Source organism: Chrysemys picta, chromosome 1, assembly GCF_011386835.1.
Source record: "Chrysemys picta bellii isolate R12L10 chromosome 1, ASM1138683v2, whole genome shotgun sequence".
Lineage (NCBI taxonomy): Eukaryota > Metazoa > Chordata > Testudines > Emydidae > Chrysemys > Chrysemys picta.
Genome location: NC_088791.1, coordinates 241,403,064 through 241,429,047, shown reverse-complemented (window position 1 = coordinate 241,429,047; position 25,984 = coordinate 241,403,064). Strand labels below are relative to the sequence as shown.

At 44.8% G+C, this 25,984-nt stretch overlaps 1 protein-coding gene across 2 annotated transcripts in view; it reads right to left on the bottom strand.

Moving 5' to 3' along the window:
• The window catches only part of ECRG4 (ECRG4 augurin precursor), a 46,441-nt gene extending 30,780 nt beyond the window's left edge, over positions 1-15,661 (bottom strand). The window contains exon 1 of one of the 2 annotated variants that reach the window (XM_042854416.2): positions 15,614-15,661. The gene's annotated coding sequence lies outside the window, so the exon portion shown is untranslated. Of the gene's footprint in view, positions 1-15,505; positions 15,529-15,613 lie in introns of those variants that run through there. The other variant, XM_042854414.2, reaches the window with a different exon arrangement.
• Positions 15,662-25,984: the final 10,323 nt, after the last annotated feature.

The following is a 25,984-nucleotide window of genomic DNA, read 5'->3' as shown; positions in this document are numbered from 1 at the left end:
GAGGTTGTGAAATCCTTGTCACTGAAGGTTTTAAGAACAGGATGGCCAAAAACCTGTCAAGGATGGTCTAATGAGAAGTTGCTACTGATATCCAATCTCTTTAGTATATTAATCTTAGATTGCATATTTGCTAGGTAACCTGCTTTGATTTGTTTGCTATCCCTTATAATCACTTAAAATCTCTCTTTTGTAGTTAATAAATTTGTTTTTGCTTTATATCAAACCAGTGTGTGGGAGCTATAAGTTGGAGCAAAAAGATGTTGTATATTTCCTCTCCACATTGAGGGAGGGTGCGAATTTCATGAGCTTATGCTGTACTGATCTCTGTGCAGTGCAAGGCGGTATGATTTTGGGTTTACATGCCAGAGGAGGGTTGCTCTTGAGGTGCTGGACAGTTCCTTAGCGGTATCCTCCCCATGCAGAGCTGATCACAGCAGCCTGTAATTTCTGCAGTTGGATGTGTTCTACCTGTGTGTGTGCTGGTGAAAGAACAAGGTTGGCAACTTATCACAGCACCACAGTGTGAGAGGGAGCCCAGGCTGGTGGGTCAGGGGGCTCAGTGGCACCTCAGTTCCAGGTGGCACCCCAGAGGGAACCCGTCACAACTTCCCCCAATAAGTACCTCTCCTCTGAAAACTCTATCCCCTCTGCATATGCTAGCCCAAAGGGCTTCCCTGGCAAGGTCACCAGAAGTTGAAGGCTTTTAAAAAATTGTTTCTTTATGAAAAATCAGGCAATAGAAAGTACCCAAAGGTAAATGACTTACAGCTTGTACAGTTTCCAAATACCTCATGCCTCCCGGGATCACCAATACGTTTGTGCAATCCCACAACTTGTCAAAGCTGCAAGACCAGACAATACTACATCGCCATGACACGATAGGGTGGGGGTGAGACGAGGCTGATTTAAAATGCCCGTAACTTTGTTTTGCTGGACATGGTGCTGCCACCATTGACTAGATAGCTTCGTGAGCTGCAGAGCGACTCAGTACTGCCAACCCCAAAAGTTCAAAAATCATGATACACCCCCACACTCCCAAAATCATTAGGCTTACAAAAAAAAAAGATTATATTGTGGGTTTTTTGGTCTTGCTTGATTGTTGAACTCCCTCTGCCCACCCCACGCCGTGTGACTGTTACAAGGCTGTCAGCTCTCACGTGCTTATATGGGAAGGTAATTTTTGGATCTCTCTGCAGAATCTCTCGCTGCAAAAGCCAACTCAGATTAAATTAGACAGATTTACCAAATGCTGCCTTATATCACAGAGCTTCCAGCTTCATTCCAACCCCCCAAATTCTAATTCGTTCTGTCCCTCCCACCCACCCCCGTCCCACATCTGCCACTTGCCCCCGTATACATCTCAGCACCTCCTGCAGCTCCAGGGGTTTCTCACCCTCTGTCCCCCTTCCCAGGCCTGGTGTTGCAGGGAGCGAAGAGCAGAGTGACCCATTTTTCCCGGGAGGGAGGAGAAAGCTCAGCAGCTGGCTCTTTTTGCTGCATCCTGTCAGCAGCAGCTCCCTCTCCCCCTGCTCAGAAATCATCTCTCAGCTCCTGAGGGGAGAAGGGAGAGCACTGCCAGCTTCCTGAAATGCTCCGATGGATTGGCTGTTCTTCTCCAGGGCAGTGCCCGTAATTCCGTTCTTGTGATTAAATTGGGAGAGTTGGCAACGCTGCAGCTGTACCTATTACCTACAAAACTAGCCAGACAGGGTGATGGAACCCTCTTAAAGAGTATCCCTAGGCAGGGACTATGTCTTTCTATATAGCTGTACCGTGCCTAGCTCAATGGGGCTCAGATACTGACTGTTGTATTTAGCTGTTACTGTAATACAAACCATAGAAAGTGGAAGTGGAAGTGACCTCTGGATGCCATTTAACCCCTCCCCCCCCACCCCACGCTGAAGCAGGACCAAGTATACCTAGCCTAAATGATTATTTAAACCAGTTGCAGAAAGTCTAAGGGACAAGTTGCCCTTGCTTGCAGTTTAATTACCCCGGGTATTCCTTTCATAGGCTAGAAACCCCTCTAGCCTGGGTCCAGCACTTCCCCCAGTCCAGTCTTTGTCTTCTGGTGTTTCCAAGAGTCTCCTTTGGGTGGGGAGTCAGTGAAGAACCACAATGATGTCACTCCCCTGCCTTAAATAGCTTTTGCATATGATATGAACCTTTTGTCTCCCAGCTTGGTTCCCATGCCTTTCAGTGAAAAACACTGGTCTTCCAAGATGGAGTCTAGTACCAGGTGATCTGGTCACATGCCCCTGTAGTGTCATAGCAGCCATGACTCAGAGGCTGTTTGTAGCATCCTCAGGAAGGCTCTCAGGTTGGGAGATAAACTTCTTGTGAGGCCTATTGTTCTCCCTAATGGTCCATTGACTTGTGTTTCCAGCCAGCCATCCAGACTGACAGTCTTTTGCCTCATGGGCATTTCCCAGGTGTGAACACATTTTTAATAGATACGTAGACAATATTCCTAACTTCAGATATCAAAATGATACATGGATACAGGATAATAGGATAATCATATTCAGTAAATCATAACCTTTTCAATGATATCTCTCATGACCTATCTTGTATAAAATACATTATAGTTATGCCATAATCATATCATCATAATATCTCTATGAAGAATATGAGATGCAGTGTTAAAGAAATGCATTGTGGGGTGGCTAACCTCAAAAATTATGCAAACAGGGAAGACTAATTTTACCACTTCCTTGCAGTGTAGTTGTAGCCAGGTTGGTCCCGGGATATTAGAAAGACAAGATGGGTGAGGTAATATCTTTGATTGGACCAACTTCTGTTGGACAGAAAGAGAAAAGCTTTCGACCCACACAGACATGGCCAGCTCCAGGCACCAGCATACCAAGCAGGTGATTGGGGCAGCCACTTCGGAGAGGGGCGGCACATCCAGTTGTTCGGCGGATGGTCCCTCACTCCTGCTGGGAGCGAAGGACCTCCCGCCGAATTGCCGCCGCAGCTCGCAATTGCGATCACGGCTATTTTTTGTTGTTTTTGTTTTGTTTGGCTGCTTGGGGCGGCCAAAACCCTGGAGTCGGCCCTACACACAGAGCTCTTCTTCAGGTCTGGGAAAAGTACACTGAGCAATAATCTGTAACCCACTAAGCCCCTCTTTTTGTCCTATGAATGCAGGGGTGTTAATGGGCCACTCTACCTTGAGTGGTCCCTTAGAATATATGTTAATTGCTCATGCTAAACAATCCATTCCACCTTGCATTTAGCTGTGAGGCTCTCCCAGGCCAGATTAAGAGTTCTGTGTAAGCTTGAAAACTTGTCTCTCTCTCCCCAACAGATGTTGGCCCAATAAGAGACATTACCTCATCCACTTCACTCTTCCAGTAACACAGATACAGTGACCTTATGGACACTGCAAAGTAACGGGGTAACATTTTCAAAAACACCTCAGTGACTTGGAAGCCTAAGATCCATTTTCAAAAGCACCTCAGTCACTTAGGAGCCTCACTCTCATTCAGTGGTACTCATGTCACACTCCCTGTCAGTACCCGGCCCAAGCTGGGGAACGTGATATCCAACCAGCCGACCAAATTTGCTGATGAATCCTGATCACGTGCCACCTGAGGCACATTGTGCATATGCTAAGAAGAAGCTTCTTAAGTGACTTAGATGCTTTTGAAAATGGCATGTAGGTGCCTTTGAACATTGTACTCAGTGTGCCTACCCAGTTACAGGAACCTGTGTGCCACACAAGACAGTTAGTAGGGGCAGCACCTCGTGAAGATTCAGCATTTAGCCATTGGCTGTGTGGACACAAGCCATGTTTTTAGCCAGACATGCCCCTAACCAGTTAGAGGCATAGTAAAAAATTATTGAAGCTGTGTCTACACTTACCACACTACAGTGGCACCACTATAGCATGCCAGTGTAGACACTCCCTACAGCGGTGGGAGGAGTTCTCTTGTTGCTGTAATTAACCCACCTCCCCAAGATGCGGTAGTTAAGTCAGTGGAAGAATTCTTCCATTTGGGAGAACAATAACTGGTTGCCTGAATATTCAAGGAGAAGCCAACAAAAAGGGATACAAAAAAGCCAAGAAAATGGTCACTTTGCTTTGGGACAAGTCATACATAAATCTTTCTCAAGCAAAGATCAGTGACAGTTTTGTCTGGGGTCCTGGCCCCATCCTTTTCCCACCCCCGGCCCCACCCCAACTTCGCCCCTTCCCTGCCCCAACTCCACCCCTTCCCCAAAGTCCCTGCCCTAACGCCGCCCCCTCCCCCGAGCACCCCGCATTCCCCCTCCTCCCTCCCAGCCACGCGAAAAGGGCTGCCCGAGCACTACCAGCTTCACGGTTTGCCTGGCAGCCCCCAGACCCTGTGCCCCCGGCCGGCGTTTCCCCAGCGCAGCTGGAGCCCGGGGGGGAAGCGCCCAGCTGGGGGCACAGGGTCTGGAGGCTGCCCGGCAAGGCATGAAGCCGGTAGCGCTCGGGCTTCAGGCAGCTCCCATGCCTCTGGACCCTGCGCCCCCGGCCGGGCACTTCCCCCTCCCAGGCTCTGGCGGCTGCTGTGCGCCCTGAACTCCTGGGCTCTGTAAGCGCCGAGCTGCCCGAGCACTACCGGCTTCAGGCAGCCCCCATGCCTCTGGACCCTGCGCCCCCAGAGCCCAGGAGGGGAAGTGCCCAGCCAGGGGCGTAGGGTCCAGAGGCATGGGGGCTGCCCGAAGCTGGTAGCACTCGGGCAGCTCGGCTCTTACAGAGCCCAGGAGTCAGGGAGCACAGCAACCCCCAGCGCCCGCTCTAAGGTAAGCCAGGGAGTATTTTTTCCGGACATGTTCGGCTTTTTGGAAATTCCCCCCGGACGGGGGTTTGAGTACCAAAAAGCTGGACATGTCCGGGAAAAACCAGAGGTATGGTAACCCTAGTTGAAAAGTTGTTTGCCTGAATTGCTGGAAAATGGGCAGTTAATTGACGGGTGGCTTCAAGCAAAGTTCCATGTAAAAGTTTGGCAGGAGTCGGTGTGACCAAAACTCTGAGGTAGATTTTATTCACGATCACTTAGGCTTGATCTCTTCACTTAAAATTTCTATCAGCCTAGCTATGTCAGTCAAGGGTGTGAACAAGCCACATCCCTGACCGACAGGTGTGCTGACAAAACCCTGAGCATAGATGCAGCTCTGCCGATGAAAATATTAGCATAGCTAACGTCATTTGGGGAGGCGATGTTCATACATCAGCAGAAAACCTCCTTTTGCTGGTGGATGCTCCATCTACACTAGAGGGCTATGCCTACTTAGGCGAGGTACTGTAGACAAAGCCTTGGGGAGGACTAGATATTAGGCTAGGGGATATCTAAAAATCGGGGGATTTGGCTATTGCTGGAAAATCTGATGAGAACATTAACTGTTGTTAGCACTATGTGAGCCAAGCAAGAGCTGAAAGAACAAGAGAAACCCTTTTTGTTCAGTATTTCTTGTAACAACTTATTTGAATAAAACTTAAGCCTAAATCAGGCTTAATTTTTACACTCATGATTTAACGTCGTATAGTATCTGTAAAAAAAAATCCTACATTTATTAGGCTATACAGTGACTGAAGTAGCTATTTTAGGGAAACTTTTCCTGTTTTCCTGCAGTCTCTGCCTCTTTTGGCTACTGCCCCTAGCCTCCTTGTATGTATTCCACAGACTGCGCACCTATAACTGAAACTGGACTGTATTTATGCAGCTTTCTCACTTATCCGAGCACACCATATTATGAAAACCCGCTTGCGTGACACGTAAGTGAGGACACACTAGATCTCTGAAACGTCAGCAGTATTTTGTTCAGAGATCAGCAAACAGATACCATGGTGCCAGGGTTATTTAATAAATAATGACACTACTCTGTAAGAATTTAAAATATCCAAACAAACAAAACCTGAGCTCCATAAAAATTCGTTCTCTTTCAGTCTCTCTAATCCCACAATGTTTGCTTAAAAGGGACTGGCCCACAATGAATAGATACGTTTAAACATAATGTGCTATTTATAGCAGACACTTGTGCCCTCGTGGAAGATCATTTTTATATTATCTCAGGCAGGATCCTTTTAATTTACCAAACAGGCATGGGCACACAGGCAGGGTGACTTTGAGTGACAAATCAGACACATTCTTAGTTGCAGTGTGTACAGTATGTAGTATGAAGCTGTTACACCATTGCTTTCTGTGTATAGCACCTTTACATTTCTAAAACCTTTTCCTTTTGCTCTAAAACCTTCCTGTTCTGTGCAAACAATACATATTTTGTTCTCAGAGTTGCTGCATCTTGTTACACACACACACACACTTTTCTCTTAGGGAACTCCTTTGTGTAAAGGTCACTGAAACGTCACCTTGATGGACTCTAACTCATGAGGGAGACATGGACAGCCAGGAGGCCATCTGAACATGGAAGCTGACCTAGAGGCAGAGGCTTGATAAGGGCTCCTGGGGACAAAGGTAGGGAGTCAGTGTCTGAACAGCAAGCAATGCTGACGGGCTGATCAAACAGTGGTTAAAGGAGACAATTGCCTTCGCAAGACATAAGCTATTCACTTTTTTGTTTTCTCTGTTACTAGGCTGAAAATGTTGTATCTAGTTTAGTGTATGAGAACTTGAAGTGTAAACCTAGATACATTAAGAAACCTTTTAAAAAATTCAGTTCTCTCTATTCTTAATAGATCCTGTTTTTGGTTAAATTACTGTTGCATGGTCTGTTTCACACAAACACCCCCAAAGAGGCGAGAACCCTGTAGCCTCCAAAGAGATAGATGAAGTGTGTCTGGAACCTGCACTTCCCTACTCCATCTTGGACAAGGGCCACGGATAGAAAAATCCACACTCAATGAGTTGTGTCGCCACCAGGCTGCAGCGGGTGAACACAAGGAGAGTGGCCGAAGGACCAACCTCCAAAAAATTACCCTTGTGTGTTTCTTTAAAAACAGGGTTAAAGCAGATTGAAAATGTTTATGTACCTATCTGTAGATAACTGGAGAGGTAATATTTTCAAGTAGCACGCTGAAACACAGCGCGGCTTTTAAATCGTAGCAAATTATATTTTGCATTTCTGTAATGCCTATACATTACATTTAATTTAATTAAAGCCAAATTAAAGCCACACAATACATCTGGTGAAACACTGTACTGTAGGGGAGCATTCTTATCCCTATTTACCATGGAGAAACTCAGACATGGAAAAGCGAGGAGATTTTCCCTACATCACACAGGAAATCTGTGGCAGCATTAGGAATATGACCTGGATCTCCTGACTACCAACCCTATGCTTAAGCTGGAAGTTCATCTTCCCCTCTCAAACCCAATTGATGTATTCGTTAGGGGAGCCACTCTACAGCCAGCAATATACTTTTGGTCAGAAGGTTGTGCAGCACAAAATAACAAAAAAAGAATTTTTAATTGGTCTCCGTTAGGTCATTAATATGCAGCGAATGTATTGCAGTAATGAGACTTCTACCTGTGTAGATCTTCCTTTCATACCCATCAGGTTCATTCTGCACTAAAAACTGGTATCAAGAGACACATTTACTCTGTGATGCATCAGAATTTGTTATCACCATACCATTAATTTCCACACACATCTGCTGGAGTATTTGTTACTGCCTGTGTCTCACATTTATCTTCATTTAATCCCCTTTTTACTGCCCTTGTTCTAATGCCAGCAGCTATTATGAAGCCCTATAAACATTCATTAACTATGTGAGCTGGTCCACTCTCCAGCCTCCACATCACACCAGTTGTTTGGGTTAAAGGTTGCAGAGGGTTTCATTTCCACGACATTACAATTATTAAACCACAAGCAGTCAAACTGGAAAAAAAACCACGTGTGATAAACCGTCTGAGAGCACCTAACACGGAGCCTCCTACTTCCCCAGAAAGGCAGTGAGATTGGCATTTTCAAAGGAGCCGGGGGAGGTAGGCTGCCAACTCTCAGTGAATTCCAATGGGATTTGTGTATCTAGCTTCCTTAGTCTCCTTTGAACATCTTAGTCTAACCTTTTTGTATGATAGGCAAGTGACTCAGACTGCTGATTCCAACTCTATCTGTTCCAGCTGTCCTGGGCCCCACATTAATCACACCCTTTATTTCATTTCCTTCAGCCATCTTCTAGTGGGATCCACCATGATAAACAGGAAACATTTCGTAAAAGAAAACAGGGCTTTTCCCTCCAATGCATGGGCTTGTTACCCATTCTCCCATCCCTAAGTGACACCTTGCAGTTCAATTATTTTGCTGGGTTAAAAAGCCTGGTTTGACTCTCTTTTCCCCTTTCTCCTGTGACTAGCTTCGTCCAATCAAAGTGCCAAGGCCTGGGTGGAACATGAAGCCTTAGAAAGTGGTGCAGGCTGCTCAGCCCGTTTCTATCGGGAAATGGTTCTATGTGGTAACTCATGGACTTGGTTGGGAATATTTAACGTGTGCGCTCAGCTCAGGAGTGATGCCCAAAGCAGGCTTGCCTTTTTCCTTTGTTTTTTTCATTATTCCATTTCATTGTGCACAGGCCCGACTTGAAGCCCATTGAAAGCCCTTCCACTGACTTCAGTGGGCTTTAGACTAGGCTCATGATCTATCTGTCATAGCAGCTGTGGTGTGTATGGTAAATATATGAGATTATGATCTCATTCTATCATGATGGCTTCCTTTTCTGTGCATTTCTCCTCCCATTTTTATAGGCAATACAAGTTTTAATAGAGCACATGACAAGGAAACAATCTCTGTTCTTTCGGACTTTCTTGCTGCTTATGCCTCACCTGAAGGGATAATCCTCTGTTGGTGACATCATAATTGCATTTCGTGGAAATTATTTATCAGTTTGCCAACAGAGGATTAAAACTTCAGGAGAGGAGTAAGCAGCAGGAGAAGGTGAATGCATCAGAAACAAGCCTTTTGGTATTATGTAAATGTCCTAGCTAATAAAGACCAAGGGGAAAATGATATACACAATTTTGCTTACAGAGCAGGTATTTTATCTAAGGAAAATGAATTTTCAAAGTTTTCTATGAAGTGTCACCTGGGCTTTCATTGTCTCTGTGATAATGCCTGTTATACAAGTCATGTTCATTAGTAATTGCTGCCAGCAGCAGACTATGCATTGATTTACATTTCTTTATTATGAATTGGAAAAGAGGAGGGTGGGAAAGCAGAGTGTGAAAGAGACATTCCCACTCTAGCTACCAAACACAACAAATTCTAGTCAACTTAGCACGTTGTTTAGGCCCCAGAGGAAAATATAAACTGTGTTAAGGGCCCAGATAAAGACTCCCACTGATTTCAGTGGGCTCAGGGCATTGGTTAAGTTATTTTTCTTCTTTATTTATTATTAATTCATATTTAGCATTTGCATGACAGAAGGCCCTGTCAGGATTGGGACCCTATTGTGCTAGGCAAAGTACAAACATATTTGAAGGCATAATATTTAGCAAGTGCTTATGTGCTTTGCTGAACTGGGGCCTTCATGTGAAGAGCTGGCATGGACCTTTACTTCTACATTTAGTAGTGACATAAATCAACAACGCACACATTCTCTGAGCACTGAAGAAATCATAGCTCTAATAACGTGATGTGCACACATGCCCCTTTCCTCAGCTTCTAAGACCACCACTATCAATATCAGGGCTAAGACAGGGTTGTAATTAAAATAGACATAATAAAATGTGTGTGCTAAGACACCCTTTCCTAAGAAATTATCTCCCTCTATGCACTTTACTGCCATTTTAATTTCTTGGGACTTTCTCTGTTACCTCTATTAAAATTTGCTAATTTCCTTAAAGTGATGAATTCTAGTAAAGTCTGTATAGCATGCACATATTTCAAAATGTATACAATTCATTAGCTATTCCTGCTGGGCTTTGAGTTGGCAAGCCTTGTTGAGCAAATCTGTTTAGAATAAGTCTGTGAGATACCTGGGCTTTTATCTGTAGGCAGCGAACAGTTCACCAGCCCTCCTATTCTGTTCATCATCTTTAAACTTCAAATAAAAGAAGACATGCTTTACTTTTTTATTAAACAAAAGGCTGAAGTCAAATTTTGCCTTGTTAAATCTTATCAGTTGGTATCTTCATATACAAATCTAGCAATTGTTCTACTTTACTTTCTACATCTACTATACTCTGTTAACTGCTGGTTTTTGTTTTGTGACTGATTTCTCTATCCGGATTCCTCTTAAGCAGGACTTCCAGGTCTCTTGTGTTGTTGTGTATGAAATAACTGTACCAACATTTTGCTCCATATATTCTTCAATCACTTTTTTTATTATAATCTCTAATAGGGAAGTCTTTGAATACATATCAGTCAAGCTGCAGCTAGGTGTCTTGCTTATGTATGGTATCATTAAAGCCCCTGGTAAAAACGATGACTGGCCTGATATGCCTGTTGGTAATATATTACAGCCACCTATCTTTTGCAATCAAGACATTGAAATAAGGAAAAAATTAAAGCCTAGAAAATATAGCACAGTAGAGGAAGCAAGAAGAATATGTCCTATCCAACAGCTAACAGTTCGTGCCAATTCTAGAAAAGCCTCTGGCCCAAATACACTGTTACCTGCACCTTATGGCATCTTCTACATGAGCATAAAGTGGGTTGTAACAAACACTGCCAAATCAGAATGGTAACGATTTACACTCATTTTGCTCTGGCATAAATGACTAAAGTGCATGGCACAATTGAGAGTCAGGGCTTCTTCTCTTTGGATTTTGGAAATTGGGAACGTCAGATCTGTCTAATGGATCTAATGCAGCATTCCAGTCTTCTGCAATTACAAACAGCTAATAGAAGACATATTCAGTGTAGCATAGACACATTCCCCAGTATTATCTGGAGCATAAACTGCAACCTCTAGGATTTCATTTCTCCTTATATTTAGCACTGCTAATTGGTTATTTTCTTGATCACCTCTTTTGCTCTTGGTCTTCTGCACAAGGTCTGTTGAGTTCCTTCTGTTTCAAATGGATCATTCTCTTCAGTATTCAACAGGGCTGCCCAGAGGGGGGGAGGGGGGGCAATTTGCCCCAGGCACCCGGCCCCAGAGGGGCCCCCACGAGAATATAGTATTCTATAGTATTGCAACTTTTTTTTATGGAAGGAGCCCCCGAAATTGCTTTGCCTCAGGCCCCTTGAATCCTCTGGGCGGCCCTGGTATTCAATAATTCACACAGAGCACTTATAAGAAAATTAAAGCAAGATGCTCCCTTTCTCGGCACCTTTAGGGATCCTTGTGAGCCTGAGACTATTTCTCTGGGACCTGTTTTCTAAATAATTTCAATAGTTTAATCTCATGTGAATTATTAGAGGCTTCCATTGAGGTAACCAAGTCCTCGTAGTCAGCGAGAATTGTTTCAATGCTCAGTGCAGATGAGTGGGAGAAGGCAAAGCAGTCTTTCCACTTCCCACAATCCTGGGTCAGTGGAGGGCCAAACTGACCTCCAACACAAATCAGAGCAGCCATAGGGCTGCTCTAATTTATATCGGATGGAATAGTCATCTAGGCATGTTCAGCCAATTGTAGATCACTGGAGCAGAGTGCACCCTGGCTACACCTGTCACATCCTTGGAACACCTGAACATGCCTCCTATGCAGAGGCGGGGGCAAAGGGTGTAAAGTTAGCTATGCCAGTTTTATGCCACCAGGTGATTCCCTTTGGTAATATTCGAAGACTCTTATTTTCTCATGATCTTTTCCTTGGGTTAATCAATTTTAGTGACATCTTGCTTCCCAGTGACTAAGCTAGTATTGAAGCAGAGTGTGTACTCTTCATAGAATATCTGATGGATTCAGTGTGGGGGAAGCGGAGGCTCTGTCAACCTATTGGTCAACATATTGTTGTCATCATGGAACATCTGGCCAGGTTATTTCTCTTTTTTCCCCCATGGCAAGCAATTTTATCTCTTCTTTGCTCTATTAGATACTATGACATTTCCTCTTCGAAAACCAGTTGTATAAGGGGACAAATATACTAAAGTTACAAAGAGGTGACATCTGCTAACAAAGAGGTGAATTTTCTAGTGAGAGTAGCCTGTCTCAAGGCATACTCTTCTCCTACCTTCTAGCCCCACAGAAACCGCTCAGACTCCACCAACCAGTCAAACGCCATGCTATACAGTTTATTTCAGATCCCTCCACCAGCACCTCTACAGTTCCATGCGACAATACTATTTACAGCGTCTCGTGTACCTTCAGCCCTTTCCCCAGGGCCTGAGAGGAGAAGAGATCTCTCTTCCTTGAGCTCTCTCTAAGTCTGGGCTCAGGCATCCCTGTGCCTCTCCCATGCACTTTTTGTCAGTCCTGAGCAGATGGGCTAATTAATCCTTTAGCTGACCCAGCCAGCCAGCCTGATTAGCTAATTCCATTCCATTCCCCAATCAGACCTCTCTAGTTGTTACCAGAGTGATCAGAGTGCTGGATCACCGCGAGCTCCCAGCACTCTGTCACAGCCTCCTAGTCTTATGAATGCTCTTGAGCAGTCTGCAAGTGAGTAAGATGATTAATAGGTTTGCAAATTGCATTGCAGTATGAGTTATCCATTGAGTAAGGAAGAGATTTTATATTTGGACTGGACCATATGGATTCTAAAATGCCATTTAATAGAGGGTAACTTGTCCTAATTGATGGAGTGGTCATAATGAAGGAGACATTGGAGAATAAAAGAAAGCCAAGTTTGAAAAAGAATTGTTCTGCCACAATGATACAATCTATAGAAGAAGAAAGCAGCAGCAGCAACAGCAGCCCCTAAGGGAAAACCTTATAAAGAGTTCAGCCAAGATAACCAGGACTAGACATGTTGAGTAAGGAGGTGGCTTGTTTAACATAGTCACCTTTTAAAATAGAACTGTACTTTAAATAGCAGTAACTAGAAGAAGAACTGTTCCCTAAATTAGTGTTTGCACTAGTGAACAAAAGTCTCAGTCAGGCTTGGTACAGTTAGGTGCTGTACAAATACATGGTAAGAGACGATCCTTGCTTCAAGGATCAAAGGCAATAGAAATGTATTATATTAGGAAGGATTAAAAAAATCAAATATAAAGGCTGCAAAGTTTAAACAGTCAGATTCTCCCCTCAGATGCCAATCCATTGACTGCAGAGGGTGTTATATGCACCTAATGGAGGATAGAATTTGGCCCAGCACGCAAGCCTTGTTCCTACCAAGATCTATGTGACTGTGCACCCTGCTTTCTCAGCCAAAAAGGGGAGAGTTTTCCTACATTTTCCTACATTTTCATCACAATTTGCTCTGTTACAGTTACTTTGGTAGGTGATCATAGAGATACGCTGAAGATCACAAAGGAAAAAAGATATGAAAGAACCCCAAAAGAATAATGTTTCCAGGTACAAACCTAGCCCATTGAGGTCAGTGGGACTTTTGCCACTGACTCTAGCGGAGTCAGGATGTCATCCCCTATGCTTGGCATAGTCAGAGAAATACCCCAGATTCTCCATCAAGGTCAATCTTGTACACTCTAGTCTCTGAATAGTGGTTTTTGTAACTGGGCTAGAGTCACTGCCAATAAAGCATTGGGCCAATGATTCTATTCTTAAGGATTGGTTCACATTTTCATTATTAACCCTAACTTGGAAGTTTAAAATTTCAGCTGTTTCAGATCACCTCAGGATGAAACTCAAAAGCTCTGAAAATTCATAAGTAACAGCACTAGACACAGGAGCTAGGAGGACTATAGCCCACTAAAGTAAACAATATGCAGAAAAGGAACTTTTATTTAATTTCTAAAGCATTTCACAGCACCTTTAAAAGTTCTTCAACTCCTGCTGCTAATTTCCCATGTGCAGTCATATGCCTCTTTTTGAAGCTATAAACATTTCCATAGCAATCAATTTGGATGTTACAAAGAGGAAATTATGATGGGGGTGGGGAAATAATCTCTTAAAAAACCCAAAGATTTTACTTTATTGCAAACATTCCTAGTTAAAAAAAAAGCTGGAAGAAGAAAAATAAAGAAAGTATCAGATATGCAAGTCCTAGAGCTGTCTCTAGCGAGTTTGGTTTCTTTCAATGCCTTCAGTAAGACATAAGTGGGACTTTAGTTCACCCTGTAGCTATTGTTGCAAACCCCATTTTTGTTTTTCTGCTGCAAAACGCTAAACAGTGTTTGATCTTAAATACCATCCTACTGCAGTTCCCACAGAAAACCGGGTCAGAGTTTGACCCTTTATTTTTAAACATACTTTTTTTGCATTTAATAATATAAAAAGAAGTAGTTAAAACCAAAATCAAACAAACAAACAAACCCAACATTTCCAGATGCCTGAGGAAATCACAGAGAAGAATAAACTGATTCTGCCTCAAGCTGATGTATTGAATATCCTTACTATGATTGTTGAATATCATATTTTATCTTCCTACAGAGATGACCGCACACAGCCAGATATATTATTTCAATAGCATAAAATAAAAGTCACCAAAATGGCATGAAAGAAAATAAAAAGATGAAAAACACTAGCTATGGAATTAGGAACATTTTATGGTCTGTCTTTAATCAACAGCATATATAAAACAAATCAGGCAGAATAAAAGTTACATGCAATACACTGAACATGTGCAAAAGATCATTTTCACTGAAGTGTCTTGAGAGAAAAAAAGCAACTTTTCTTCCAAAAGTCATAACAGTCAAAAGATAAAGGACACTGATCAGACTTTGCTAGCTATCCTTTAAAACACACCATGAACTTGCAGTCAATAAAACATGCAGATTTGAAGTGAAGTACCACACAACAATGTTTTCTTATGGTTATAATTCTGAGTAAAAAAAAAATTATTTCAGAAATGAGGTTGTGTAAATAGAGCCACACAATTTCTTCATTACGGAATATTGTTCTGAAAATAAATTAGTTAACCACACGCAGAAAATTCTGGTGTTGAGCGTAATCTAGAGGACTGTTGTCCAAATTATGTACTAAAGCTTTGAAGAGTAAGATTTCCAAAGTTAGATGCATCCATTTAGACACATACATTAGGGCATATCTAATTTATTCAAGTAAGCACCCAGTTTGGATATGTAATTCAGGTATATTTGCATGTATATGACTGTTAGGTGCCTCACTTTCAAAATCTGGCCCTATATTAAATTCCCTCAAGTGTATCTGGTGAGGAGATAAGCCACAACAGTGGAGGATTCAAAGCAGAACGTCTTTCTATTGTACTCTGAAGGCCTCACTTGTCACTCATGATACCTTAGCATTGAAATGGCAGAGGCATGTTGGCAGAACAGGGTGGGGACCCCGGCAGTGCTGATTGCCTCACTGTAACTGTTTTGTGGGTACCTAGTGATGTTCAATCTTCACAGCTGTCAGGCTGGCAACTATCTCAAGCAGAGAACACATTTTAAACAACTGTATAGAAAAAGAAAACCTGCAATGGCCAATAAACTGATGTTCATGAGTCAAAAGGAAAGGCGGGAGGCAGATTTTAGTTTCAGGCTTGCAAGGGGTTATTATACACAACACTGAGAACAAACTGGATTTTAGACGTGACTGAACCATACTTACAAAAAGTGTCCTGTTACAGCACCTCTGGAGCTAAGTGAAAACAGAAGAACGCTGAACTTCCTGTGAACAGTTTGGACAAAGGATAACTGCAGTTTCAGGAGAACTTACCACTACTGTCCAGGAACAGACAGGAAAAACACCATGTACAGCAAAAACAAGGAAACCTGTGGGAAAAAATGAACTGTAGATTAACTAACCTGCTTTACTTTGTCCAGGGATTCATGGGAACATTCTTTGACATGAACAAGCATGTCCAAAGCAAAAGGAAGCTACAGATTTCCCCATATCTCCCCTGACCCAGGCCATTTTTACAAGGTTTTTCTTTTCCTCTAAAGCAAATGTTACACTGTGTCGACAAGCCTCTAAAACAGCTGCTAGGTGAGAACAATACACTGCAGGGAGACGATAGCAATGACAACCTACTGACTTTTTATGGTAAATATGATGCATTTTACCCATAACAGACACCTATCACAATTACTGTTCGTTTATGGGACTATTTGGAATGTGTCTACTAAAATGATTTTCCTGAACTGAAAAGAGGGAGCTGGGGAGAGGCAGGGGCAGGCAAATGGGGCCAAGAAATGAGCATCTGATTTGGTGTTTTGCACAGGAGCCCCATGACACTGGCCACATCAGCAAAAAAGCTGGCCTGCAGCTGTGCATCGCATACCAACGTGCTGGGGAGAGCAGGACTGTGCTTGTGAAGCACAACGGAATGAAAGAGAATGGCAGGTTTTCATTCTAAGAGGACTTCTAAAGAAAAATCTATTAGGGAGTCTAGGAAGCAAGAGAGATGTGGTGTCCCCTCCTCCTTTCCTGTCCTACCTCAATTCCACTAAGGTAGTGTGAACATGAGAAGATATTACATTAAAAATAAATGACCAACAGCATATGGCTGGGGAACTGCCCAAGAAAATAAAATCCTCCTATGACTGAATTTCCCTTTGATAGGAGACTTTTTCAGGGATAAACTCATTGGTTCCTTTAAATAATACCTGTTAAAGCAGATGTCTGGCTAATTAACAGAGGGGCACACACACGGCTCTGACTTTCATCATTTACTTGGTTAGGAGCAGCTCGTGTTACTGTACTCTGAGCTCAGTTTAACAGAAAGTGCAAGGAATACAATGAAAAGAGAAAATATTCAAATGAACAATACCTGGCATTTCCATAGCCTCTCATCCAAGGATCTCCAAGCACTTTGTAAACCCTCGGAGGAGAGCCATTTAATATCCATATAGCCTGACTAACCTGACTCTTTGCAGATGAAGTTCTGGTGCATTGGGAAAATAAAATCCATCTGAACCCCTGGTTGGGCTCAGGGCTACAGCATGGCGATCCCATGGCTGCAATTCAAGCCAAAGGCTTAAGTAGAAGCCACAGCCCTTCCACACCATTTGTATAATGTGTTCAGGCCACTGGGCCGTCCTATTCAGGGGCGGCTCCAGGCACCAGCGCACCAAGCGCGTGCTTGGGGTGGCAAGGCGCGGGGGGCAGGCTGCCGGCCACTGTGGGGGCAGTAGTCAGGGAGCCTTCGGCGGCAATTTGGTGGCAGGTACGCCGAAGCCGTGGGACTGGCGGACCTCCCACAGGCATGCTGCCGAATCCGCGTTACTAGCGGACCTCCTGCAGGCGCGCCACCGAAAGCCGCCTGACTGTTGTGCTTGGGGCGGCAAAATAAATAGACCTGCATCTGATGAAGTGGGTATTCACCCACGAAAGCTTATGCTCCAATACATCTGATAGTCTTAAAGGTGCCACAGGACTCACTGTTGCTTTTTACAAAATAAATAGAGCCGCCCCGGTCCTATTGCTGCCCTTTGTGATCCTTTATATGAGACCTGGGCAGAGAGCCCTTCCTCAGCATGCAGAGAGCACAAAGGTTATATGTTCACTGCATACAAACAGAGACATTAGATAAAAACAAATACTCTTCCTGGAAGGTTGCAATGTAACACTAATTTATTTCTTAGAATTCAGAATGGTAACCCACAAGAACCCAGAAACAGAGAGAGACAAAACAGGCTGTCTCCTAAAACAGAGAGAGACAACTCGTTCCACCATATTCTAGACTGGCTGGCTGCTGACTGACAGCTGCTAGGCCCTTACCACATTTTCCTAATTAGCCCCTCCCCTGCAAACAGGCCCAAGAAAAAACACTGAAATTGAAAATGACTGTTTAAAATTTTGACAGTTTTCCATAGTCCACGTAGGCACAGTTGGTATACAAGCAGCCTCCTCCCCATTCAGTCTCTGGGAGTATTTGGGGATGAAATCGTATGAGGGCCCATTAGTGATGTAAGCCTCACACAGAAAGCACTAATATCTGTCTGCTGCAGGTAAGTAGAAGCGTGGTCAACATCACAGAAGTGTCAATCTCCACCCGCGCAAGGCCATTCACTGGGCAAGGAACAAAGCTGGAACTGGAAAACAAGAGCCCTGATTCCCAGTGCCAGGCTCGAACCACTTGCCAGGCTGTCTCCCCAGATGTGACCACACAACCGACGCGCTAGCGCTGCAGAAAGCAGCTGTATTTTATGTAGTGTCTGTCATACCACTGGTATCCCACAATGCAGTATAAGTTTAGGTAAGACCATTTCAGAATTATTTTCTCTTTCCCTGTGCTATTATTGGCTCCAGGAGCTACATCCCCTACTCACACAGATGGGCAGGAAGAGGCAGGGCATGGGCAGGGCCTTGACTCCATTCCCCCTCCTCCCCCTCCAATTGACTCCACCCTTCCAGGACACTGGGGAGCCTACACTGCAACAGATACAGACCTGTCATGGTTTACTCCTTGCTTGGAGCAATGAGGAGACCAAGGAGGCCAGGGGCAGCACACCATGCTAGCCTTGCTAGGGACTAGATCATACAGTGACAACAATCCTGACTGACAACTAGCCCCGTGCCAAAGTAGAGGAGCTGCAGAGGAAAAGGCTGTTCTGTGAACAAATTATTTGCAAGGACAGTGCAGTGGCCAGAGATAGCCGAGGAAAGGGACGTGAGGGCGGAGGGAGAAAGAGAGAGAGAAGCCATGGGGTTGGCTGATGCATTTTCATGAAGGGTTTTTAAAAGCGAAAAGTAATTTTCACTTGATCTTGAAATTAACACGCAGTCACAAGGAGCTGTTTGGTAATGGCGGGACACGGCAGCTCTTCATTGTACATGATTCCACGTGAGAGAAGCTGGCAGGGCATTCTGCCTATGCTGGGACTTAACTGAGGCAGGTGCCAAGGAACAGATTAAACACGACATATTTCAGTGAGTCCAGCAATGGCACACCTACTCCAGTGAGCTGGTACAGACCAGATGATCAATTCCATTGGTAAGTGTGAATTGTACATTTATTGGTGTAAGTAAGGGAACGAGAACCTCTGCCCTTGAGTAGTTGTCATTTCATCCTGAACAAGGACAACAAACATGGATGGTGACCTTTGGATGTCCTAAAGAGCAGGGGTGCACTAAGGAAGAAGCAGACAGACACATAGCTTTGGAGACATATGTATGACTGGTTGACTTTTAACCCACAGTAGTAAGGAGGGAAAAAACAGACTTAACTGTAACCGGGTTAAAAAAAGGTCCATCAATGGCTATTAGCCAGGATGGAAATGGATGGTGTCCCTAGCCACTAGCAGCAGGTTTGGATAATTTTTGATGGTGCCCAGAATTGGTCCAAGTCCCAAGCCCCCCCGCCCCTCACCCCACCTGCCTAAGGCTCTGGGAGGGAATTTGGGTGAGGGAAGGGGTGTGGGCTCTGGGAGCTAGTTTGGGTGCAGGAGAGGGTGCCGGGGGTGAGCTCTGGGAGGGAATTTGGGTACGGGGTGTGGGCTCTGGGCTGGGGGTTGTGGTGCAAGAGGGGGTGAGGGCGTCAGCGCTTACCTCAGGCGGAGCCGGCTCCCAAAAGCAACCCACACACCAGTCAGGCATTGGCTCGGGGCAGGGGCAGCATGCGAAGACCTCCCCTCCCGGGGCCGCAGGGATGTGCCGGCCATTTCCGGAAGCGGCACAGAGCGAGCAGGCAGATAGATGCCTTAGCCCCGCTGCGCTGCCGGGGGTGGTCCCTGGGCCCTTTTAAATCACCTAGGGGTGGCAGGCGGGGCCGAGAGATGCTCTGAAGGAGGTGTGCAGGGGTGGCAGGCAGGGCCAGGGGAGAGAACCGGCACTGAACATTGGTGGAGCTGGGCCCATACAACGCAGAATATTCCTGGAGACCATACAACTCGCCACCCCGTCCCTAGCCCTTGTTTGCAAGATGCTGGGAATGGGCGACAGGGGATGGATCACTTGATGATTTCCTGTTCTGCTCATTCCCTCTGGGGCACGTGGCACTGTCAGCAGACAGTTTACTGGGCTAGATGGACCTTTGGTCTGACCCCGTATGGCCGCTCTTATGTTTGTCACTGACCCTGCTGTGTTTCTGTCCTCTGTACATGTCGTTATTCTAACATATTTCTTCTTTAAAAAGAACAGACAAGCAGTTGAGCCTGACTGGCTATATGTCTTGTCTAAGTCTGTCTTGCCACCAAGCCAATGATCTAATACAATACTTCTGTCATAATAATCAGTAACCTAGCACAACATAGAAAAAAACAGAGTATGGGAGAGGAAGGTTTGGGTTGAGTCACGTGCATGCTTCTGTTTGATGTCCCTTCTCTCTGGGTGTGTGACTTCGAGCTAGGCCAAATTACAAGCACTGCAGATCGACCCGCCAATACCCAAGTATGTTACAATGGGCTATGTGTCAGGCTGTGTTAGACTTTGTACACTGCAGGCTGCTTCCCTGCTCTCTTATGGCTGCTAAACGAATCGTCAACCTAATTTTAACACAGTGTTACATGGTGTAGTGCTTTTTTTCCCCCAATGCTGCTTTTTAAAAGCAATTTATGAAATAAGAGTGACTGTTCCCTAGCAGAGTGCCTTCCCATGAGCCTACGGTACTGGACATGCCGGCTTGACTGGCATGTTTCTGGGTCCTTGGGGTGTGTATACAAACGTGCGTGACAAGGATGTTGAAAGTTCTTTGGAAGCAAGGATTTTATCCTATTTAGCATTATTCACCTATCCTTGAGTGCTGAGTATGCTTACAGAGCTAGAGCCGGAACAACAGTAGAATGTATCTAATTATGCAATACACAGCTTTCTCCTGTTGGCTAAAAAGCCTGATTTTGCCATTATTTGTAGCAATTGGGTAACAGTGCTTTTGTATTCATTTGCTGTTGGCAGCTGGCTCTGTGAAATATGAATGCTTATATTTCCCCCTTCCTTCTTTTCCCCTCTCCACAATAGCCTCACTTGAGGCTTGCATAACAGATTGCTTCTTTGAAACTGGCATTTATGTCTCTTTGTTTGCTTTTCTCCTGACTCAAAACTTCAATCACCCCACTGTACCAACATGTGTGCTTTCTCATTATTCTCTCCATGCCTTCCTTGCAGAGCTGCAGCCCGCTTTGGGCTTTCTGCTGCCCCTTGAAGAAAGCAATTGCTGGTTACAAAGCAGTGTCTGAATTACATTGTTTTATTCAATGCTTGGTGATCTTGTAACCACTTCTTTCCCTCGTTTGCTTTCCACTGCACATGAAAGAGCTGCTTAGAGCCCAGCACCTCCAAATCCTGCCCATGCCTGCAGCAGCCAGTGAGAATCCCCCCGTTGACATTTTCCACTTCCGGATGCTTCTGTCAGCAAAAATATTTACTGCTTCTGCTGTTCTTTTCTTCCACTTGGCTCTGTCCTTTCGCCAACAGCGGCGGGCTGCACAGAACTCTTTTTTTCCTATGCCTGAAATTGCAAACTAAATTTCAGCAGGCAGAGAGCTGCAAGCAAACTGAGTGTGCAGTGCTGCAAAAATCAGTCAGATTCGCTTTTCCTTTTACTCTAGCTAGAACCTTTTCACTCAGGTGACATCGAACAGGAGTCTGAATCAGACATGCCAAGCCCGCGAGGAAAAAAAAAACAGACAGTGGGCTTGTTTGGGGCTTAATTGGCTTGTAAGTTGCTTGTTGGCTAATTTTTGGCTTGTAGCTTGTTTGGCTTGTAGCAACTTGTTGCTTCTTTTTTTTTTGATCGGCTCCTGGCAAGCAGGGGCAAGGGTGCTGGAGAGATTTGGGGTTCACAGCCGGCCCACCACAGTCCCAGACTACATGCCGGGGGTATCTAGTCACATAGAGTGTTGGGGTTCTTAGAGATTGGCTTGTTTTGCAATGGGATTAGCTTGATTTATGGTTTATTGTGAAAGTCGGGGAGCTTATTTACCACGTGAAAGTTGGCAACTGTGGTCTGAATGTATCGGCTTTGCAGAAATGTGGTTATTTAAGTTTGCATTTTGATGCCTAACCTTTCTCTCATTGAAGGCAAAGGTTAAACACTTTTGGACTTAATTGGGCCCTTAAGTTTTCAATATGAAAGTAGTTCCAAGAGAACAAATTGAAAGTATATTGAGGGGGATAATGTGGAGACACCTCTGCACTGCTACATCTGGTAAACATTATGAGGCAGAGGTCTCAGCAGCTTTGATTTAGGTCAGCCAGCATTAAAGGCAAATCGGGAGTGTTTGCTTTCAGTTCCAATAGAGAACAAACTAATCTGTCATAAACTTCAGGTCTTCACCTGCCCTGCTCAGAGGTCATTACGCAAAGGAGGCAAAGTATTTTGGTGGGGGCATGTTGTGCTTAGCACAATTCTCCTGCTTTGTTCTTCTGCTTCATGGACGGCATCTGTAGGGCTCCGCGAGAGGGGGACCCACTTGTTCAAATATTTTGAATTATAAAATGTTAGTTTAATAAATCTCTGGGAGGAGAGAAAGGAAGAAGAATTCCCCTGGTTCAGTGCTTCCCCTTTGAACCTTGCATATGTGCGGCTGAAGGTTAATGACCTCTGAGGGAGGGCAAATGAAGATCTGGCTCGTACGATAGATTTCTTCTATTTTTTCTCCTCAGACTTGAAAGCAAACGTGACTGATTCCTTCGTATCCACTCCCCAAAGAAGGACTGATCTGATGCAAAGCCCTGAAAACTCTCTCTGATCATGTTTGCCCACAGTATTCCTCAGCTCAGCCTGCTCCTCCTCCCTGAGAGACTTTTGTATCTGAAAGCGATCACTGCCAAACAAATGAGTAACATTGACTGGGTTACCTTTTGATCCTCGTTCCCTCGGACCATTCCCTTGGAGATTTTAGCTTGTGTTGTTTAGAACTACAGTCAATTCCATTATTAGCAACCGACCTGAGTTGCCAGCAAAAGTTGCCGTTATCCGGCAGTTGCTAGCACGTGAAAGGCAGGTTTGCAGAGTTGCATCCAGAGAAGGAAGCACTGCGAACATGGCCTTCCCTGGCTGCAACCCTGCAAATCTGCTTGTGGGCGGGGCAGCAGTGGGGAGGGGATGTCAGGGCTATCCACAGGGAGTGCCAGCAGTGGGGCCCATGGATCTGCACAGTATCTCTCCCTGCATTCTCTGGGGCTTAGCATGTCCCAGAACTTCCTTCCCTAGGTGCAGGCCCCTTGCAGGGCACAGGGAGTGTGCAGGGAGAGGTACTGGGTAGTCCTGGCATCTGGGCTGCAGCCCTCTTCCTGCGATTGCCCTGCCCCCCAAGCCCACAGCCCTATACCTCCTGTGCAATCCCTGACCACAAGCAGGTTCACAGAGCTGCCACTGGGGAAGGGCCATCGCAGCACTCCCTTCTGGGACTGCGGCTCCGCAAACCTGCCTGCAACTGGGATCTTTCTTCCAAAATAATGTTTGCTAATAAGCGGCATCCCAGTGCCAATATCCAAATCAGTCAATGAGACGGGATTGGTTCCCAGCAAAATGTTGCTATTAACCGGAAGTGGTCATCATCTGGGTTGCTATTAAGCACAATCTACTGGTAACATTAATCCAGGTGCCATATCTTGCTACATTAGAGATATTTCCAGGTATTATCTTTGTTCTTTTTAATGCAGTCCTGAATAGGGTGTTGGGTTAAATCAGCGTTTCTAATTCTGGTGGACATGAAGAAGGGTCTTATTAAAGCACTGGACTGGGACTCGGAAAAACTGAATCAATTCCTGGCTCTGCCACAGGCTTCCTGCATGACCTTCTGTCTCTGGTCCTCTGTCTGCAGAGTAGGGATAACATTTCCATACCCTCAGAGACGGTAAAAGGAGGAACACATCAATGTTAGTGAGATGCTCAGGTACTATGATGAGGAGCCCAAATAAGCACCTAGAGAGATAAATGATTATCTCCGTGAAATTGTCCTGATAAATAGCTGCACAGGGAATCTAGCTGTTAGTTGTTATCTGAACCTGAAAAAATCCCCAGAGAATATGGGAGAGAGACTCAATTCCCTGATTTTTTTTTTATTTTGGAGCCAGATCCTGAAAACAGTTATGCATGTGCTAGCCCCATTGACTTCAGTGGGAGTACTCAAGGGCATAAAGTTGCTTGCATATATAGGTGTTTGCATGATTGAGTCCTTAATGTATTATTCTTGCTTTCTTGTGGTATTAGTAATCAAATGATTTATATAAGTTAAGCAGTCTGCAGCTAGATCAAGTATTTTGATCAGCCAATTAACTTTCTTACCCTATCAAAATGCGGTGGAAGTTACAAATGTCTCTGTGATTTTAAACAGAACAACATTTTGTGCCAGCCAGTTGCGTTATATTACAACCACCACTGCACTGTGGCTTGTTTGATACAAACTGGGAATACAAAGCATGGTTGTATACCACGTGTGTAAACCAAGATTTTATTAAAATAAAAAAGATTATTAAGAACAATGCAGAAAAATCTAATATTGAGCCAAATTCTTTTTGTAATAATGTACAATACTGTAGCTCAGCAGTTTCCAGCATCTCATGTCATATCTTCCATTTCAGATTTAGCAGTTATTTGGACACACACAAAAAACCCAGTAAATATTTCCAGACTTTAAGCTGTTGATATAAAGAGGACAGATACTCCGGCATCCAATAGTCTCAGGCTTTCCTATATCTTAAGAACGCCATACTAGGTCAGACCAAAGGTCTATCTAGCCCAGTATCCGGTCTTCCGACAGTGGCCAATGCCAGGTTCCCCAGAGGGAATGAACAGAACAGGTAATCATCAAGTGATCCATTCTGTCACCCATTCCCAGCTTCAGGCAAACAGAGGCTAGGGACAACATCCCTGCCCATCCTGGCTAATAGCCATTGATCGACCTATCCTCCATGAATTTATCTAGTTCTTTTTTGAACCCTGTTATAGTCTTGGCCTTCACAACATCCTCTGGTAAAGAGTTCCACAGGTTGACTGTGCGTTGTGTGAAAAAATACTTCCTTTTGTTTGTTTTAAACATGCTGCCTATTCATTTCATTTGGTAACCCTTAGTCCTTGTGTTATGAGAAGGAGTAAATAACACTTCCTTATTTACTTTCTCTACACCAGTCATGATTTTATAGACTTTAACCATATTCCCCTTTAGTCATCTCTTTTCCAAGCTGAAAAGTCTCAGTCTTATTAATCTCTCCTCATACGGCAGCCATTCCATAACCCTAATCATTTTTGTTGCCCTTTTCTGAACCTTTTCCAATTCCAGTATATCTTTTTTGAGATGGGGCGACCCAGGGCCGCCCAGAGGATTCAGGGGGCCTGGAGCAAAGCAATTTCGAGGGCCCCTTCCATAAAAAAAAGTTGCAATACTATAGTAACATGTATTTGGAAATGTAAAAAATACCCAGTGAAATACATTCAAAAATTAATTTGTAATAATTTGAAAATACACGAAATACTTTAAAAACATTAAATGCTTTAATGGTAGGTACACATTTGCAATTACATAATGGGCTGTTGCTGGGTGATGGTGATGGTTGGTGCCAATGGGCTGTCGCTGCCTGGGGGTGGTGCTGCTGTTACCCAGGGCTGGGTGGGGATCTGGGCTCTGGGTTGGGGGGTGCCTGGCTCACGGCTGTGGGGAGATAGGGTCAGGGGGGTGTCCGGCTCAGAGGGGCTGGGCTTGGAGCTGGGGGTCAGGGCTGTGGGGAGGATGGAGTCAGAGGTGTCTGGCACAGAGGGGCTGAGCTCGGAGCTGGGGGGAGGATGGGGTCAGGGGGGTGCCTGGCCCCAGCCCCTTACCATGCTGCTTATCCCCTCTCCCCGAGCCTCAGCACGCTGCGTCCAGCACTGCAGCAGCGTGGTGTCTCCAGCGGGGCCTGAGTTCCCGCTGCTCAGCTGCAGCTTGCAGCCCCGCCCCCTTACCAGCTGAGGCGCCGGGGGATGAGGGAAGACGGAGGTGGGGGGAGGAGCCTCCGATATACTCGTGGGGGCCCCTGTGGGGCCCGGGACCTGGGGCAAATTGCCCCACTTGCCCCCCCCAGGCGGCCCTGGGGCAACCACATCTGTACACAGTATTCAGGATCATGGATTTATACAGAGACAATATGATATTTTCTGTCTTATTATCGATACCTTTCCTAACGATTCCCAACTTTCTGTTCGCTTTTTTGACTGCCGCTGCACAT